Source organism: Phalangium opilio, unplaced genomic scaffold, assembly GCF_054372755.1.
Source record: "Phalangium opilio isolate 3A_F unplaced genomic scaffold, DU_Popi_V2 ptg000329l_1, whole genome shotgun sequence".
Taxonomy (NCBI): Eukaryota; Metazoa; Arthropoda; class Arachnida; order Opiliones; family Phalangiidae; genus Phalangium; species Phalangium opilio.
The window spans coordinates 5,677,960-5,697,120 of NW_028324226.1; the positions used below are offsets into that span (position 1 = coordinate 5,677,960).

General features: G+C 35.1%; 3 long non-coding RNA genes across 6 annotated transcripts; 2 read left to right on the forward strand and 1 right to left on the reverse strand.

Annotated features, from left to right (window-relative positions):
- Positions 1 to 11,639: 11,639 nt before the first annotated feature.
- LOC149610516 (uncharacterized) lies at positions 11,640 to 16,383 on the forward strand. 4 transcript variants are annotated; one of them, XR_016376699.1, is made up of 4 exons: positions 11,640 to 11,891; positions 11,951 to 12,084; positions 12,227 to 13,402; positions 13,470 to 16,383. It is a non-coding gene; the product is annotated as an uncharacterized LOC149610516 (long non-coding RNA). The 4 variants fall into 4 exon arrangements; XR_016376698.1 differs by having other exon boundaries at positions 11,643 to 12,084; XR_016376700.1 differs by having other exon boundaries at positions 11,643 to 12,084; positions 12,250 to 13,402.
- A 662-nt stretch (positions 16,384 to 17,045) lies between these two features.
- Positions 17,046 to 17,936, reverse strand: LOC149610517 (uncharacterized). Its single transcript, XR_016376701.1, has 2 exons — positions 17,795 to 17,936; positions 17,046 to 17,712 (listed from the first exon to the last, which is right to left on the reverse strand). It is a non-coding gene; the product is annotated as an uncharacterized LOC149610517 (long non-coding RNA).
- LOC149610518 (uncharacterized) lies at positions 17,550 to 18,389 on the forward strand. Its single transcript, XR_016376702.1, has 2 exons — positions 17,550 to 17,690; positions 17,752 to 18,389. It is a non-coding gene; the product is annotated as an uncharacterized LOC149610518 (long non-coding RNA).
- Positions 18,390 to 19,161: the final 772 nt, after the last annotated feature.

The window sequence follows — 19,161 nt, forward strand, 5'->3', positions numbered from 1 at the left end:
CAGAAAAATAAGTGAATTTGGTTTGCAATTTACACAAATAGACATATTTTTCTAATAGCCCATATGGGTCTCCTTCGTTTAAAACTGTTTTTATTATAATACACCAGCCACCATGGTACTTAACTTGATATCAAAAGTAGGGAGGTTTCTTACATTACTTCTGTTGATATTTAGAAAAATAAGTGTTGGCCTGATCTCATGAACGCTGGATAGGTTAAGATTCATTTTCCCAAACAAAAATGGTGTTTGCCCATGTTTTCTAATGATATAACCAAGTAGCCGTATAACCCTATACAGGGTGTTTCCGAAAGGCATGTTAAAAATTATTGAGGGGTGTTCTCTAAGCGATTTCTAGTCGAAAATGTAATTTCTATGATATATTGCCGTGCGGGTCACTGTTTTCAAGTTATGTTTGGACGGTTTTACGGATGACCCCTTAAATTTAATTAGCAGTATCTTTCAAGTTATTAATTTAAAACACTCCCATCTTACCTTGAAAACGGTGGCCCGGACGTCAAAATATCATCGAAAATTTTCGACTCGAAATCGCCCAAAGAACATCCCCCTCTCCTAATATCCGGTTCACTGTATTTCTACTAATAAAATGGCAGTGAAAGATGCGTACGCACACCGGAAGCTTAGAGGAAAACTTTCAAAGCGAGAACACTGCAGCCAAGCCTTCTACTCCCCCTCTTTCGCTACCCTCTTTGGTCTGACAGACTTTTAAGAAACACGCTGTACATGAAGAACTTCAATCACGCTAGATCGGTTATTTTCAAATAACAATACCACGAGCTCTTGATGGAATTTGCAGAGTTTTTTTTTGTGCAATCGATTCAAAATAGTATAATGGGGTATGGGGCCCTCTCTCTCCACATGCAAACACACACGCTTTTGTCTAATGCCACTTTCTAAGGTCAGCCATGAACCATGGAGTTATATTTAACTTCACGATTGGAACGTGCATTTAAGTAAATTTTAAATGTCACGCTTAAAGACATATGCAATGCAAAGGCCAATGGAAGATGGCATAAAGCATCTACTCTTTAAACGGCATGCCGTTTGTGATTGGCTGCTTGGAATCTGAAACCAAGGAGCTGGCTGCGAGTTATTGCACGTTTAATTAAACTTTAACTCCAATCAAGAAGGGATATCTAGTTTACTAGGGAGAAGTTTCAAGATGCCTAAGTAATTGCGCGCCATAGTCCTGGTCCCCCTTTCAAAATACAAGTGGGGACGTGAAAGGAGGCCGGCCTATTTCGCAGCCTCTCCTGAGTCGTCAGTAATTTTCCTCATTCGCGTCGCGCTGACGTGACCTTTCAAGAACCAATGCTGATTGTAATTTAGAGACGGGGATTAACTCCGGACCTACGTTTGGAACTTTGGACTGGAGATAAAGCTAAAAATGTGGAGAATTTATACCTTCTTCCTAATAAACTAGATATCACTTCTTGCTCCAATAAAATCACTCAATGTAAAGAGGAATATGCAATAATAAAAAATAGTGCGTCGCTGAAATCTTAATCACAGGCATTTAATCCCCAATTGCATTAATAAATTCAATTAAACACCTTTGTTACTCCAACGTTACTTAGTATAATTTTACGTGACAGACAATATATTTTCCAACACATAGTAGCTAAATATGGAAGATATGCAAATAAATTGTATACTTCAACTACCATATCTTTGTTTTCATACTTTTACGCTAATATAAAGTAGGTTATCTATACTCTAAGATAGTGCAGCAAGAATACAAATTAATAAACAAACATTATCCACGCGACGCTGGTTTATTTTGTATTTTTTTAGCCACATCGTTTGATGGAGTTCTAACTGATGGGGCTATTAGTTATGCTTGCCCTGTTGTTGTATATGTAGTAGATGTATTTCGATCGTCTTTTTGCGATTGTTTTAAGATAACATTCTTCGTTAATTTGAGACTTTAATTCGCGATTTTAAAAGGGATGGGGATTAAGGGTTTTTTAGGGGTTGCAGTTAAAGGTACCGCGTCGAGGGCTATTAACTAGTAATAATTTTAGTTCATTGGTGATTTTGAAATTGATAGGGATTAGTGTTGCGTCTGGGCTACGGGTAATCATCGAGGGGCTGCTCAATAAAAACCCATTGGCAGGGCCGTTGAGAGTTTGTGGGCCTGGAAAAATTTACTAAATCTCGGGCCCCTACAAGACAGCACTACACGTAATTCGGGCCCCTTGAAGTTACGGGCCCCGAGGAAACTGACCGAATTGCCCTCGGTTAGGGGTAATTACTTTAACAAGTAAAATGTTCTCGATATCTGGAGCCTCACAAACGATGTGGCTCTAATTTGGCCGGCGCCATCTTGTTTTACTATATACATTTAGAAAATTCACTTCTCAACTTGGAAGCGAAATTACATAAACTTGTTCAACACGCGAAGCTGGTTTATTTTCTTTTAGTATTCAACAAACTTTGAAGTTAGAAATGAAATTGTAGGCACTTGTTCAACATGAACAACATAAAAACAAACATTCAACCCAAAACAAAACTACAAATGCTAAAATTTTCAATTTCTCGTTATGTCTATGAATGTGGTTATAGCTATTTTACACGGTCTTTCGAGTGTAGATAAGTACGTGCGGATTGTATCAAGTATGCACAATTTCTCATCATAATCGATTTAAATTGTATGACCTCGGACTGCTTGGGAGAAGGAAGCGTTCATACGTCCAAATTTAGAAGCAGATTAAACAGAAGTTATGAAATGATTAAATCGAGGGGTTAGTCAATTGAGTAATCAGGTGTACAAAACCGCAGAAATTGATTATTTGATTTCTAGAATTCTTAGAAAATCATCAGTAATCATGACTAGCCCCTCGGATTAAGTCTATTCTTTGAAAATGGAGCTGTGTTTCAAATATGTAAAACTGGGCTGCATAAACCGCTACATGTTTGTGAAACGTAATGTACAATCTAACGTTGAACTGACGAATTAAGTTCATTATTGCAACGCGTGTAAGAAAAAACAAAAACGAAAGTTCAGTCTTGAAACAATTCTTAAAAAATCTCGTAAAACGAATATCGTGAAATCTGGGATTGAAGTTTTTGAAAAAAATGACACTTCTTTTGAATTAAGAAATCGGGATTCGAAAAAAAAAACTGCCCACCGGGTTTTTTATATTTAGCACTTGCGTGATTTGTAATAATTTCCATTTCATAAAAAATAATTAATATTATTAAATAATACTATTGAAATTGAAACAATAAACATCTTGAACTATCTTTAAAAATAAATTATTTTTGCATTAAATTAAAAACTAAATGAAGATTTTAGTGATGGGTTTTATTAACTTGGTTTGGGTGGTTTTTTACGGTGGGTAAAAGGAACTGACGTAAAATGTTTGTAGTTCCACGCCTTCCCTATCTCGGGACCCAAATGTAACCATTATCTTCAGATCACCATGAAAAATATCTTAGAAACTTCAAGATCAAGATATTAACTTCCACGTAACTAACACTATAATAGTTTAATAATATAAAGGATTGGTCTTGCTTGACCGTTGGCGAGTAAATTTAGACGTTGCAGAAAGGCTAGCAGTTAACTTTGAGTAAGCACTTGTCTAACTTAGTTCACGGTTCAGACAATATTGCACTGAAGTCAACGCTGAAAGAGAGTACATAGGAATTTCGTTTAGCCATACCCCGTTATTGAAAACTATCCATAGTTTAACTACCGACAATATCGTAAAGAATAGCAATTTAAGTCTATTTCACGACTAACACTCCTTCTGTTCTACGTAAAGTCAATTATAAAAGGTGGGAACGATTTGAAAGAAACATCTGTTGGAGTGCACAGTCAGATCGGTGTTAAAAAAATTCATCCAAAAATAGGAAGAAGAAAAAAAGTATAATGATCCATTTCTGGAAACTGCACTAAGACAATTAGGTCTACCCCTTTCTATGGACCGTTTATCTATGACGCGCGTAACCAATTATCATACCTGGCAAAAAGTTTCTCAGGTAGCAAAAGTGTCAAAACTGATAGCTGAATGACAACCATACCGTGCTCAACGCAATTTTTAATGATATAGGCCTAGACTACTCCATTAATTTCAAAAGAGAAGCAAAGGCAACAGGGAAGGGTTCCGTCTTCTTAGGTTATTTCCCTAGCGTCAAGAAGCACCGCTAAGAGGCAGTGCGAGTTGTCTAGCCTCCCTCGTGTAGTAAATTCTGGCTCCATCTGGCATTGCCTCTTGGCGAGAGGGAAATAACCTACAATGGCTACATTACCCCTTTGAGTTTGTTTCTCTATAGAGTAATTGCACCTACTTGCCTTTGACTGTATTAAGCTCTATGGGTAGTTAACACGGAGTGCCACTACTCTATATAATAGTTATATTACTGTATTACAGCGGTTGTATACTCTGTTAAGGGAAGATGAAACTCAAAACGTGAAGTGCTTTCATGTGTACACTTGAACTCGGGTACCTGTACTAATGCTTCAATATTATTTTATTGATGTATAAAGGGACTACCCACAGTTCGTATGTCGTAGCAATGGCGCATTGGCGCACTGGCGCACTGGTTGTTACCCCCAGGGATCGTGGAGAATTTCTTAATCGTATCATGGACAAAGCAATACTGAAGGACCAATGGCAGCCCATAGAGCCCCATACTAAGCGACTAAACAACCAATGTTAAGCTTTCTGCCCCGTTTTCAGCCCAAAAATGGATTGGAGGGGGTTGTTAACTCAACGAAGCATCCTTGTGCGCATCCCAGAGAGAAAACCAAAATCTAAAGTTAAGAGATCCTAGAAAGATCAAATGATAGATCTTTTCCAAGAGATGCGTCGAACTTGATGTGCGGTAAAGACACGCGTTATAAGCCAACAGCCCTCACCAAGATTCCTTTTACGACATTATCTTATCTTGATGCGAAAAATTCCTCAGAAATATACAACTATATACACCTTCCCTTTATTATGCATAGCGTGTCAAGTTGTAGCGTTAATTTATTAATCCATACATGGAACTTCATGATAGTAACCAGCCACAGCGGCCAAGCCAGTTACACTTAAAATCGATTAAGGTGGGGTTACGATAGTAAGAAATAAGACTACAGCCTTTGACGTCACTTGTTGTTATGGTACTGCGCGAGATACCAACTTTACACGTGCAACCAAGTTAAAAATCTACCACGAGGAATACATACAGCTAATCGGAATCATTGTGTAGCCATTTTCTCAACGTATCTAGGTGCATTTTGTGGGAAGAGTTGGACTGATCATTATGTATGACCAGGTTTACCTCTCAAAGAGATATCTCGTTGAAATCAAGAGTTACGTCAGAATAATGAGGCGTGACGGATAGTACTCTAGTCCGGCCCACCAAACCGGCATAGAAAGTAAGATTTCAGATACGGAGGCAAAATCATTCCTATTAGATGTATATATTCCCGCTAAAACAAAAGTACTAGCCTTCTTTATCACAATACAGTCCTTTAAGCCAATCTCGCTCGCAAATTCTATCCCCAAAGCTACGCGAAATTCTTGGTTTTTGTTTTATAGCAGCCCTGTGGACGTGATCACAGTATTATTAGAGCTATAAGCTTATTAACGCAAACTGTGTTTTATATGGGAGCTTTATTACATTAAACGGAAGTTATGAAGTGTTTGCTTTAGACTTCAAAATAAGCTGGATTTAGAAACAATATTTTTAGAAATATCACAGGCTGTTTTAGTTCGTCCAAAATTTGTTCTATAAGTATAACACTTCTTATACTTTGTAATGCTAGAGACTTAAAGCTCGAGCTAGTTCGAGAACGACAAGCGAGAATTGACTACACTCGCTTTTGCAGTCAATCTTCCCATTTAGCCAGTACTATACCAGGCGTCGCTTTACGAGAATCTGTGACGTTTCACCCACGTCACTTCATGACAAGCTCTCAGTAACCAGTAACGAACTTATGGAACATATGAACTTATGGTCTAAAGAAGAAGCTGTCGAGAGCTTCCCATATCATTTAACTAGCACTTGAAGCTATATTTTAACCGAACTAACGCTCCAGTTATCCATAAATTCTGGTAATCACCCCCTCAAGTAATGAGGAGGTGATTCAAGAACTACTGAAGATTAGTTCAATGATAATGTCCGATTAATTTACTTCAAAGATATAAACCGAAGGGAATTAAACTGGTTGGGGGGGTAAGGGGGAAATATCGTAGCGATTTCGGGACGTTAACCCGTTCCTTCTTAATAGTTAGACGAATAAATTAAACTATTCCGGAAGTAACTGCAACTTGGCATGTACGTGGCTTAACCCTTTTGGATTCAGCTAGCTTATACAGCAAAGGCTTAACACATAGGAGTTGCAGGAAGTGGAAATTATTTCCTTTAAATGGCCAAACATCAGCGGAGCAAAATATTGTACTTAATCGGACAAAACGGATGTAATGGGAGTAGGTAGATTTCCATTCGTTTTTGGTTTTAATATAATTTAGCTTGAAAATTATGATTATGTTTCGTGTCGTGGTTTAAACTAAATGCTTCAACATCATTAATTTTTCATTATGCAATAGTTTCAAAATCAGGAAGTTTAGTTAATAATGAACGTTATCGATTGCAGTTTTGTTGCAACTAACAAAATGTTTTGAAATAAATTCCTATTGCTTTGAATGTTTCTCCCTTGGTATCAGATACGAAAGAACCATTTTAAACTTTTGGTTAAAAATAAATGATCATTTTGTCCCCAATTCACAGTAATTTAAGAACACCAAAATCATTGACATAAATTGTGGGTTTTGTTCGAATTCCCAATAATATTTTGATAATTCACGTCATAGGTTATGGGAGAAAATTAGTTTTAATTTCGTCGTAAAATTAATCAAGTTTAACGTTAATTTTTAATCCCTTGACGAGATCCAAGTTTCATTACCAAAATTATTTAAAAGATTTGCTCAAATCTTAGTTTGTGAGATTGATTTATTTCAGTATAAATACAAATGTTGCATCTCGTATAGACCTTTCCGAAAAAAGGTATAGACAACCATCGGTATCGGGACATACAAGAGGGGTTGATGCATTGCCATCCGTCTCTACGTACTCTCATGATACTAAAAGACTACAGCGCAGGCGCCAAAAAGCAAGGTGGAATTCTAAGTATCACCCCATGTCTTTCCCTTTTAGTTACATCGAAATGGTCTATTGCAACGAATGCATAGATACTATTTCTTCAATAGTGAAACTTCCTTGGAAAACTTGACTGATCTTTTTATTTCACTCCTAGTGCTATCAAAAGAAAATAACAATGTTGTTATTTTCTATTTTCTTTTGGTGCTATGTAGTCTCATACCAGAAAGTAAAACAATTGCTCTTGCCTACAGCACGTGTTACAATATGGTTTATTCAACTTCCCTAAATATTGATTTAACCTTAGAAAAATAAAGTAATCTTTATGGAGATTCTTACACGCTGCACTTACCCATGCTCTTAACCAAAACAATCCCGCTTCTCAGGAGTGTACCGACACACTCCTATTAAACAACACAATAGTAAACTTTAACCTAATATACTGTACCGAAATACATTAAAAAGTACAGTAGGCGATTTTGAGTTGAAAATATTGTATGACATTTTTCGCTAAGGGCCACAGTTTACAAGTTATGATTGGAGGGTTTTGACTCTTTTGAGGATGACTCATTAATTTTTAAATCAAATTTAAGGGATCATCCGTAAAATGTTTAAAACATAACTCGTAAACGGTGGCCCTTACTGGAAATTGGAAAAATGTCCTTGAACATTTTGGACTCAAAAATCACTTCGGTCCTGACAAAGAGGGTATAAAGAGTGGGAGTAGAAGGCTTGGATGGAGCATTCTGGCTTTGAACCATTTCCTCTAAACTTCCGGTGTACGCGCTCATCTTTCTCTGCCCTCTTATTGGTTGAAATACGGTGAAACGGATATTAGGAGGAAAATATAACAAAAGCAAGAGCTCCCAAAATGCCTTTCTAAAAGGTGCTAGCAGGGATAGATTTAATTTTAGAAGTAGGAATGGAGAACAGAGTATTGTGGGCTCGCGTCAAAGTCCAGGACCCCCTTCCACGGGACGGAGGGGTATGAAAGAGACGGTTCATAGCGGCAGAGTTAAAAGGAAATTAGGTATTTTTCACCTTTCCCGTCAGCAACGTGATCAAAACGTAGTTTAAGTGAGCCAATAAGAGAATTTAAACTTTTCGTTTCGTGTTGAAGGGAGGGGCTCTTTACTGGGCTGAAGTAAATAAAACCTGTTCTACATTAATATTTCTAAAATTAAATGCATCCCTGGTGCTAGCTTCAACTCAGTCTTTATACCCTCTTTGGTCATACCACCCTTAGAAACACACTGAATATTCATATTTTAAAATATTAATGTTAAATTAAATTGCAAAACATTCGAACTCGTACCCTAGGTACCCTCATAGTTTGGGACAATGCCTTTTACCACAACATGATGTCAAAGTTCTTTTCACGAAATAATAGAAAAGGTTATCCTTTGATTTAACATTAGGGACTGTAACTTACAAGGTAGGCACGCGATTTGCTCAATGTTTAGGATTTAGAAAATACGATTAAATATCATATCGATTTATCGGAGTCTTGCACACCGTAAAAAACTACCGTTTCGCAAAGAAACAATCGGTAAAAAATAGCCTTAAAATAGAATTTTTTCTTTTTATACGAGGAATTTGTTGCTAAATGGGCTACCAAATATATCGAAAAACGGTATTTTTATATATTTTTATCCATAAAAATTATACGGCAGCCCTTAATGGGCTTTAGTGGGTTGTCAAACAATGTCGGTAAATATATTAAATGGGCTTTTAGCGACAGCTTTCGTTCAATCACTTTCACCACGAAAATATTCCAATTTTCATATTCTTTGAGTGGCGTTTAAACGCAGAAACAACAATTTTTAAATGGGACCTTTGGTTTCATATTATAGTGACAGACCCCTGCACATTGCAGTAAACTGGGCCCCATATTTAAGATATATATAAATAAATAATTGGGGCCCTTACATATTCGTATCTGGGCAACTGTCCATCTTGAGGCAGACCCAGCTGGACCCCATATTCAACAGATATACAGGGTGTTTCTGATAAGTCGGGCATAAATTAAGGGGGGGATGTTCTTTGGCCTATTTTGTGTCGAAAATGTAATTTCTATGACACCTTGCATTCTGGACCACTGTTTTCGAGTTATGATTAGAATGTTTTAGGGATGAACCCTTAATTTAATTAGAAATCATTGTCTTTCAGTTTTTTTAATGAAATGTAAAGGCTCATCCGTAAAATACTCCACTCTTAACTCGAAAACATTGGCTTGGACGACAAAACGTCATAGATTACATTTTTGACTCAAAATCGCCCAAAGAACATCCCTCTTAATTTATGGCAGACTTATCGCTAGAAGTGATATCTAGTTTACTAAGGAGAAGGTGTAAATTCGCCACATTTATAGCTTTATCTTGAGTCCAAACGTAGGTCCGGAGCTAATCCCCGCCTTATTCTTCGACTGAGAAGAGGAGAAATAGCGCGGCCTCCTTTTACGTCCCCCCTTGTATTTTGAAAGGGGGACTGGGACTATGGCACGCGAATACTTAGGCATCTTATATCTTCTTCCTCATAATCTAGATATCGCTTCTTGCTTATCACAAACGAACTGTATATCTCTTGAATCTGGGGTTCAGCGTACTGCCTTGTCTAGGGGTCTGTCTCCAGATGGATTGTTCCCCATATATGAATATGAGGAACTAAACACTAAATAGTCTTTACATGCACCCGTACATAAAGAACAAACAAATCCAAACAATTTACTCAAATATACATATTGTTCTCTGCTAGCAGGGGTAAATAATTCATTATTCCAAAAGAAATTCCCATGATATGATAATTTGAATGATGACGAATCAAGCTGGCCAGCACCATGGCTTTGGTTTTATCGCCATTTGAAAACTATTTTTATCTGTTTGGGTTTCTTAACCTTTCGCCCTTGAAACTGACCAGACAATTCATAATAATTCACCAAAGTAACTTAAACGAAATTGTGTAAATATTTTTCAGGTCATGCACGACTAAACGCCCATAAAACACACCCAGACCAACGTCCTCATTTCTATGCATTACCATATTCATATTTTCAACAACATATTTCGGAATACAAAACCTTCCATTCAGCCATAGAACACAAAATAACACTTCATCGATTTAAGTCTCGATCTGTTGATGGTGCTAAATAACGAGCCTTTGAAGACAAGTTACCCCCTGAATGTCCCATAGTGCCTTAACTCCTTCAATATGTATTTATGTTCGAAGAACAAAGCCAAGGCTTAAAATGAAAGAAACTAAATGAGCGAAAAAATAGGAAATTACAAACTTCCGTCCTTCTAAACCGGTAATGGCTCCTCAGATACAGCCAGAAGAAAGTGGGCGGCAACCCCTAAATATTCCCCCGTTCAAACCCCTTTACGACAGCTAAGCATAACCCTTTACCTTGTATCATTGATTTACGGAAAACATCCATGAATAAGGCAGCTGGGATCTGTATGCAGTGTCAGTTGATTTTCTTTATGGCAGTTTTGACTAACGAAAACAGTTAACTAAATGTAAAGCCTAAAGGTTTAACTAGAGAACTGACTAATAAGCGAAAATATGTCGTTCTTAATTAACTACAAACGCAAAATTCCAAATAAGACAAAAGAGTGCAAGCTGACGTTGATCAAAGTTCGAGAGTCATCATCCAAAAAAATAAATTAGTGGTGAATATAATAATAATAGGTCTGCCATAATTTAAGGGGGATGCTCTTTGGGCGATTTTGAGTCGAAAATGTTCAATGACATTTTGCAGTCCTCGTCACCGTTTTCAAGTAAAGATTGATGGAGTATTTTACGAATGACCCCTTAAATTCAATTAAGAAACGGACAGACAATTATGCTCATTTAATTCAGAGATCATCCCCAAAACATTCAAACCATTCATAACTCTAAAACTGTGTCCCGGACAGCAAAATATCATAGAACTATTTCGACTCAAAATCGCTCAAAGAACATCACCCTTAATTTATGACAGACAGACTTATCAGAAAAACCCTGTAAATAAAACTTTTTGTAAAAATCTATAACATCACAAAAAATTGAATACGTAAAAAATCAACTCTTTCGATGTAAGGGTACTTTAAAAATTCGAATTTGTATAAAATATTTCAGGCAGAAATTCGTAAATACTAAGTTAAGTTTATCTTCTAAATTAGGCTCAACAAGTTGACTTTTGAACTTTTTGCTACACACCGCGATATTCATTGAAGAATGAAGTGCACTCGGATCACTATTGTTTACCTCAGTTTGCAGAAAAGAGAATAGAAACTCCCAATAAAACGAAGCAAATAAAACACACCATCTAAGAAGAAAAAAAAGGAAAATAGGGAGAGGGGGTGTGGGTGTGGGAAAGTTGAAAGTTATGGATCCAAGATCGTGTTTATTCTACAGGGCCGGTAGGCCCTTGTAGATATGACATGACACCCTTCCGTAATGTTAAAGAAAAAGTCACACCTTTTAGGGTTAGCGTCCCATAGAAAAAGCATTAAAAAATTTTCGTTTTTTAACGAAATGGTCATAGGCCATACGGAAAAAGTATAGCGAAGTTAGTTTTCGGAATACTTCTAAATTAACAAGCATTTATTAAACGGGAAACTTACGGGTTTCGATTTTTAATTAATGAATTCTAATTTTTGTAATTTAACTAATTAAGATAGTAAGTCAAAAAATTACTTTTGGGTCAGATGTCAGCCTAACCTTATAGCGCGCTTAAACCTATTTTCTTCATTTCGTTCTCGTTGACAACTAGAAGGTCCTAGGTTTGTGGGTGCTAACAAGTTACGTTGACTAATTGTAAATGTTGGCTTACTTGCTGATTTTCCTAATTTCTTAGCAGTAGACTCCAGCAAATTACTTTTGTATTTCGTCCGAGCTTGAGCACCTTTATATGTATTTTCTAATTAACTGTAGCACCCTTAATAAGAAATACGTCGTTATCAGGTCGAATTTTCGTCTAGAAAAGTAATTCAGGTAAATAATTACGGTTAATAGAGGTTTTTATATCATTTAAAGTAAGCTTTTCGACGTTCTTTACGGCCAAGGCTTAAGTTGTATTTTAGTTACTCTATGTTATATAGTGTTTATAGTGTTTATAGTGTCTTTCCTTTTAAAGATTATAAGAAAGCTAATTTCCAGCTCTGTTTGGAATTACAAAATACGTAGTCTGCTTCGATTCATGCTACAAATCCCAACCCTAGGGCCAAGGTTTTACGCTTCTTGTAACTTAATACTGTATCTATGACAGTAAAAAATGGCATATATATCCAAATTATTATGGTTTAGAAATCAACGGTAGTGTTTTCACCCTGTGAAGAATTCGACTTCAAAATATTACAGGAAAGATGACAAAATTTCCAATTTGTTTTCCCTTCGGCAGTTAAAAGAGTGGTGTTAATGTTAGCGCTGTTAAGTCAACATTCTCATTTGAGGACTGGTATAAACGGTTTCATTATTTGTTAATCTCACTAAAATGCTACTAATTGTCAATGTGTGTGGTATAATTCCTGAAACTAAACCAATGTAGAGGACCAGATTATTCGTTAAAACAATTTTGATCCTATTGAATCAGTCATACAGTGATGTTACGTTATCATTTTATAAACTACTTGTTACTAACAGTGGATTGTTTAATTCATAAGAAACAGTTGTGCTGGTTAATCCAGGAGGACAGTGTCGTTATATAATTTAATTAGTCAAATAATTTTCATGTTTACAACCCAGATTCTCTCAACCTAACCACGTTAGAAACGGAGGGTTACGTTGTTTTCTATTTCCACAGTCCACATTGCCGTTTGTTTATTGGTTTAAATTGCTATGAATTGTAAAGGTATTTGATTTAATTACTGATATTAAAGCTAAACTATAGAATAACATCATTCATTAACATATTGTATAGATAATCTTTATGTTACCACAAACCTAGCTCAGGATATGATAAAAATTTAACGCAATTTGTTGGAAATAATCAAAAACTCCTCTAAACATTAGAGTTAAGGTGAATTATTTTTTAAAAGACATTTTATAAGCTTAATGAGCACTGACGACAAGTTAATTTCAACGTAATTAACTGTAATTAAGGTAAAATTAAACTAAAATATACATTTTTTTGGATGAAAACTCAGATAACTCTTAAATGATGTTCTTGATTAAGATTGTATCTACCCAAGCCGTTGGTAAAGCCCCACACATAAGCTAATTTAAATTATCTTCAAAGTACCTTAATAGGCGCGAAATTCAAAACTTTAGCGTAAAATGAGAATCTAAAACTCCACTAAAAATTGCAATTAAGGTGAAGTATTGTTGATGAGGCGGGGCTCACGCCCTAGCACCGATGCCAAAGGCATATTGTGCAAAAGGTGAAGTATACATTTAAACTCATTTTATAACACTAAATGTATAGTGCCAAAACACAGTCCTACGTTAATTAAACATAATTAACGTGAAATTAAACCAAAATATACATTTTTTGGATAAAGGCTCAAATAACTTTTAAATAAACTCTTTAATTTTGATTAAAACTACCCGAGCCATTGGTAAAGTCGAATATTTTCTATTTGACACTTAAGTTAATTTAAACTATTTTAAAGTACAATAATTGCCGCGAAATTCAATAGTTTTGGGTTAAAAAATTAATTTGCGGAAAAAATATTAAACTGCACTAAACATTGCAATTAGGGTAAAAAATTCAAATAAATTTTAAGCTTAATCCACTCTCACGAGAACCACGCTCAAATTAAGATTAAAACATCACAAGTTTTTCGTACAGCCACAGTAGTTTCCTATTTCACTTTCAAATTAATTTAAATGATCGTTAAAATACATCAGAAGCGCATACATTAAAATTTTAGGGTGATTGCAATTAAAGTTAATATTTTATTGAAACTTGTTTTATAAACAAAATCCACGCTAGATAAACAAGATAAGCCGTTAAATTAAACTTAACTATAATTAATGTGAAATTAGCCCAAAACACGAATGTTTTGGGTAAATTCATAGATACCTTATAATTAGACTAACAAATTAAAATTAAAACTACACTTATCTTTCACCCAGCCTCCATTTTCCTGTTGAATTCTTACGATTAATTAAATTGTCATTTAAAAGCATTTTTCCCATTTTTAAAAGAGAGCCATTGAAAAGGCGCGATATTTAAAAGTTTTGGGGCAAAATAGTGATTGTTCCGCAAGAGTCAAACAGGCACTCCTCTAAAGTTTGCAATTTAGGAGAATTTCTTATTCAAACTCGTATAATAAACTGCAATAACACTAATAAAAGAAGATAAGCCGTTAATTTCAACTTAATAACCATATTTAACGTGAAATTAATCGAAAACAACAGGTTTTTTGGGTAACTATAGATAACCTTTAACTGAAATAAGAAAATAAGATTAAACTACGCGAGTTCTTTCAGCCTAAACGTTTTCCTATTTAACACTAAAATTAATTACATTATCACTATAATGCATTTAATAGGCTCCAAATACAAAATTTTAGGGTTAGGAATGTGTCAAAATGTAACTTTTCCATTTAAATTTTAATATATCATTAACATAGTTCGTAAAATCACCAGCAACAATTTAATCTGGCAACATTCAATGCTGTTGTCTGATCTCGACAATACTGTATGTGTATACAGTGTTACGAAACAAATATTTTTCTTCCATATTTCAAATACCGTCGTTTTTAAACTTCTTTCATAAATAAAGTACAACCATAAGTCTATTATGTAAGGTCCCCATAATAGACTTATGGTACAACATTATATGGATATCAAAATCAATGTTATTGGATATAAGTTAAATGTAATTAACGATAATTAAGTACTTCTTTAAGCAATTAGAAATAGATCAACCCCAAATGTTTGACGGTAAAGCAAAAATAAAATTATTCAAATTTTAATTACATTAAGACTGAAGTGACAGATATTATAAAAAAACGTCTTGGTTTGGACCAAGGCCGAAAAAACAAACGATATGTGTGAGGTTTATCATTTGACTGAAGTTTCAGATATTGCAATTGTTTTAGTTATTTTTATCCATTTAATCCTTAATCAGTATTAAATTCAATCAACTGATTTTACTGTTAATCGATCCATTCCCTCTAAATTAATTGAAAAAATTACATATCTACGCTTTTTCAAGAACAATTACATTTTCCGAAAACATTTTATCATGAAATTAATTATTTTGAAGGGATTTCGTGTCGATGATTACTAACTTGAAAGCACATTGACGGTCATAGTTTTAATTAAGGCTGGCTTGACAAATTTTGAACTTTGCAGCAAAAAAGTTTAAATCTGTAGTAAGTTTCTGAGAAGACTGATGTTCAAGAAATTATGATAAATAACTTATTTTGCTCAAACTTATTTATAAACTAATGTCGTCCTCATAAGACAAAGCATCAACGTTTATCGTGTGTGGTTTCTTTGAGTAGGTGGCACTCTGTAGCACACAAAAAATTTATTATTTTATTTTAATGTATGCGCTTTTGATGTAACTCCCCCCCCCCAATTCCTTCATATTCCCAATATATACAGTTTTACAATCACCAGTGGTTCCAGTGTATGGGTCATCTGAGCCGTCGCAACACACTCAGCCAATATTATCATATAGTTCGAGACCTTTTCACATTAGTGAACGGTACATGACTCTCCGGACTTGCCCGCCAACATTAATAACCTAAAACTATAAAACATTCGTGTACATGAATGATTATGGTTGTGGCCTGACACTCGCTAGCGCCTGAAGGACCGATAACTCAGTGTAATCGGTGTACATTTGTAAGTGAGTGGACCATTTTGGAAATTACATACAGATAATTAAAACACAGGGGTGATACCACCATTGAGGTCTTCTCTCTCTCTTGCCTAGAAGCACCGCTAGAGGCAGTGAGATTTGACTAGCCTCTTGCCTGTAGTGAACTTTGGCACAGTCTGGCGGTGACCCTTGGTGTGAGGGAGAATACCCCAATGGTGGCCTCGCCCCTGTGTGTTTTCCGAAATGGTCTTTATGCGTACTAAAAGGATTACACGTAATACGTAACCGGTGTACAAGTAGCGCCAACAATGTAGAAAGGGGTGGTGACGTTTCAAATGAAGACTGAATTATGACCAAGAAATTCTAAAGCACGGAGAGGGAAATTGCAGTGCAATCTTTTCTTCATAGAGGCGACAATAGAAATGTAGCATTTCGTTATACGAAATTAAATGTATAAATTAGTGCAACACCCTTGTTTGGAATCCACTATTAAATATTTACATTTTCCTTTCGAATTATGTCAAAGTTCACCTGCTCTTTTAAGAAAGTCAGTAGAATATTTCAAATATTCTATATTGACACCTCAATACGTACTCCCTTCAAAATAATTAATTTCATGATAAAATGTTTTCGGAAAATGTAATTGTTCTTGAAAAAGCGTAGATATGTAATTTTTTCAATTAATTTAGAGGGAATGGATCGATTAACAGTAAAATCAGTTGATTGAATTTAATACTGATTAAGGATTAAATGGATAAAAATAACTAAAACAATTGCAATATCTGAAACTTCAGTCAAATGATAAACCTCACACATATCGTTTGTTTTTTCGGCCTTGGTCCAAACCAAGACGTTTTTTTTATAATATCTGTTACTTCAGTCTTAATGTAATTAAATTTTGAATAATTATGTTAGCTTTACCGTGAAGAAGTACTTCAGTATCGTTAATTACATTTAACTTATATCCAATAACATTGATTTCGATAAGCATATAATGTTGCACTTTATTTATGAAAGAAGCTTAAAAACGACGGTATTTGAAATATGGAAGAAAAATATTTGTTTCGTACACTGTATACGTATACAGTGGTGTCGAGATCAGACCAACAGCTTCCTTTATGTACAACCCCCAATACTGCCAACGGGTGATGTCATACTAAATTATACAGGGTGTAAATAAATGTTTAGAATTCATGTTTTATTGTATGCAAGTGACAACGAGTGACAAGGTACAAAACGAATACTGGAGAATGCAACAAAATATTTTAAAGCACTGTCCTACGATTAGTCTTAGAACGTGGGCCTCAAATTGCAACCTCTTAACTGTTTGGTAAACACCTCAACGTAAATATTCGACGTTTCTACCATTGTGGTTTAGGCAATCTTCCAGACGACTGTCCATGTCTTGCAATACATTTGCAAGCAGTAAACTCATGACGCATGGTAAGACTAATGGTATTGCCGTCTTGGGAAATCCTCGTCCGTTAAGGCTTGATGTAGGGGGTATGATAATGCTAGTAATGATGCCCTTGTAAACTGGCACAAACAGTAGAATGGCTTAGTGCAACTTCTTGTTCCACCGCATGAATTGGCTTCAAAACGTGCTACGATGTCAAAATCTATATCCTCATTACAGACTATACGGTCTCTTCTACGTTCATGATCTTGCACTACCGAAATCACGAAGGTGCTCGCCAATGTCGGAAAAGGTGCTTCGCACCGGATGTTGTCGGTGTGGAAACCGTTCGGCATAAAGCACTGCCTTTAGTTGAACGTTACTGCGACCTTCACCCAAAATAAACATCCTGTCCAATTTGTCCTGGTTAGAACAGGTTGGCATTTTGCTAGGAAACGAGACTAACTACTGTAATTCTTATACTTAGCTCCAACACTGAAGACCCTTATATCAAAAGGGACCGGAAGTACCTCAAAGTTGAGTTTTCAAAGATTGCCAGATTGAGCAGGTCATGGGATTTAAAGTGATGAAGGTCGCTTTAACGTTCAACAAGTGACACCGCGGTATGTTTTTGGTGCTCCAATGTCCTCACCCGATAGGTCCAAACAATTACCATCCTGGTTTTTCGGCTCAGCGTTGCGGTATTGCCGGTTCCATTAGAAATACAAGGTCTGTAGTGTTACAATTGTAACAATACTCCTGTTAAAAAGGCACACAAACTGTACCCCCGCCCCCTCCCCCCAAAACACTTTTAAATTTCGCGCCTTTTCAATGGCTCTCTTTTCAATATGGGAAAAATGATTTTAAATTTTTTAAGTGTAAGAATTAAACAGGAAAATGGAGGCTGAGTGAAAGATAAGTGTAGTTTTAATTATAATTTGTTAGTTTAATTATAAGGTATCCATGAATTTACCAAAAACATTCGTGTTTTGGGTTAATTTCACATTAATTATACTTAATTAAGTTTAATTTAACGGTTTATCTAGTGTGGATTTAGTTTATAATACAAGTTTCAATGAAATATTAACTTTAATTGCAATTACTCTAAAATATGTATGCGCTTTTGATGTATTTTAATGATGAATTAAATTAATTCGAAAGCGAAATAGGAAACATCTGTGGCTGTGCGAAAAACTTGCGTTGTTTTAATCTTAATTTGAGCGCAGTTCGGGAGAGTGGATTAAGCTTAAAAGTATAATTTATTGGAATTTTTTACCCTAATTGGAATATTTTGTGCAGTTTAACATTTTTGCCACAGTCATTATTTTACCCTAAACTTTTGAATTTCGCGCCAATTAATCTACTTTAAACATAGTTGAAATTAACTGAAGTGTGAAATAGAAAACATTGGGATTTACCAACGGCTTGGGTAGTTTTAATCTTAATTAAACAGTTTATTTAAAAGTTATTTGAGCTTTTAATCCAAAAAATGAATATTTTTGGTTTAATTTCACGTTAATTATATTTAATTGATTTAAAATTAACGTAAGATTGTATTTCGGCAGTGTACATTTAGGTTATAAATGACTTTCAATATATACTTAACCTTAATTGCAATTTTTAGTGGGTTTTGACTCTTATTTTACCTTAAACTTTCAAATTTCGCGCCTATTAATGTACTTTAAAGATAATTTAAATTAACTAAGTATGAGATAGAAAACATGGGGCTATATTAACAGCTTGTGCAGTTTTAATCTTAATTAAGTATTTTATTTCAAAGTTACTCGAGTTCTCATCCAAATATGTATATTTCATGTTTAAATTAACGTTAATTATACATAATTAAGATGAAATTAATGAAGGATTGAGGTTTGGCAGTGTTGATTTAGCTTATAAA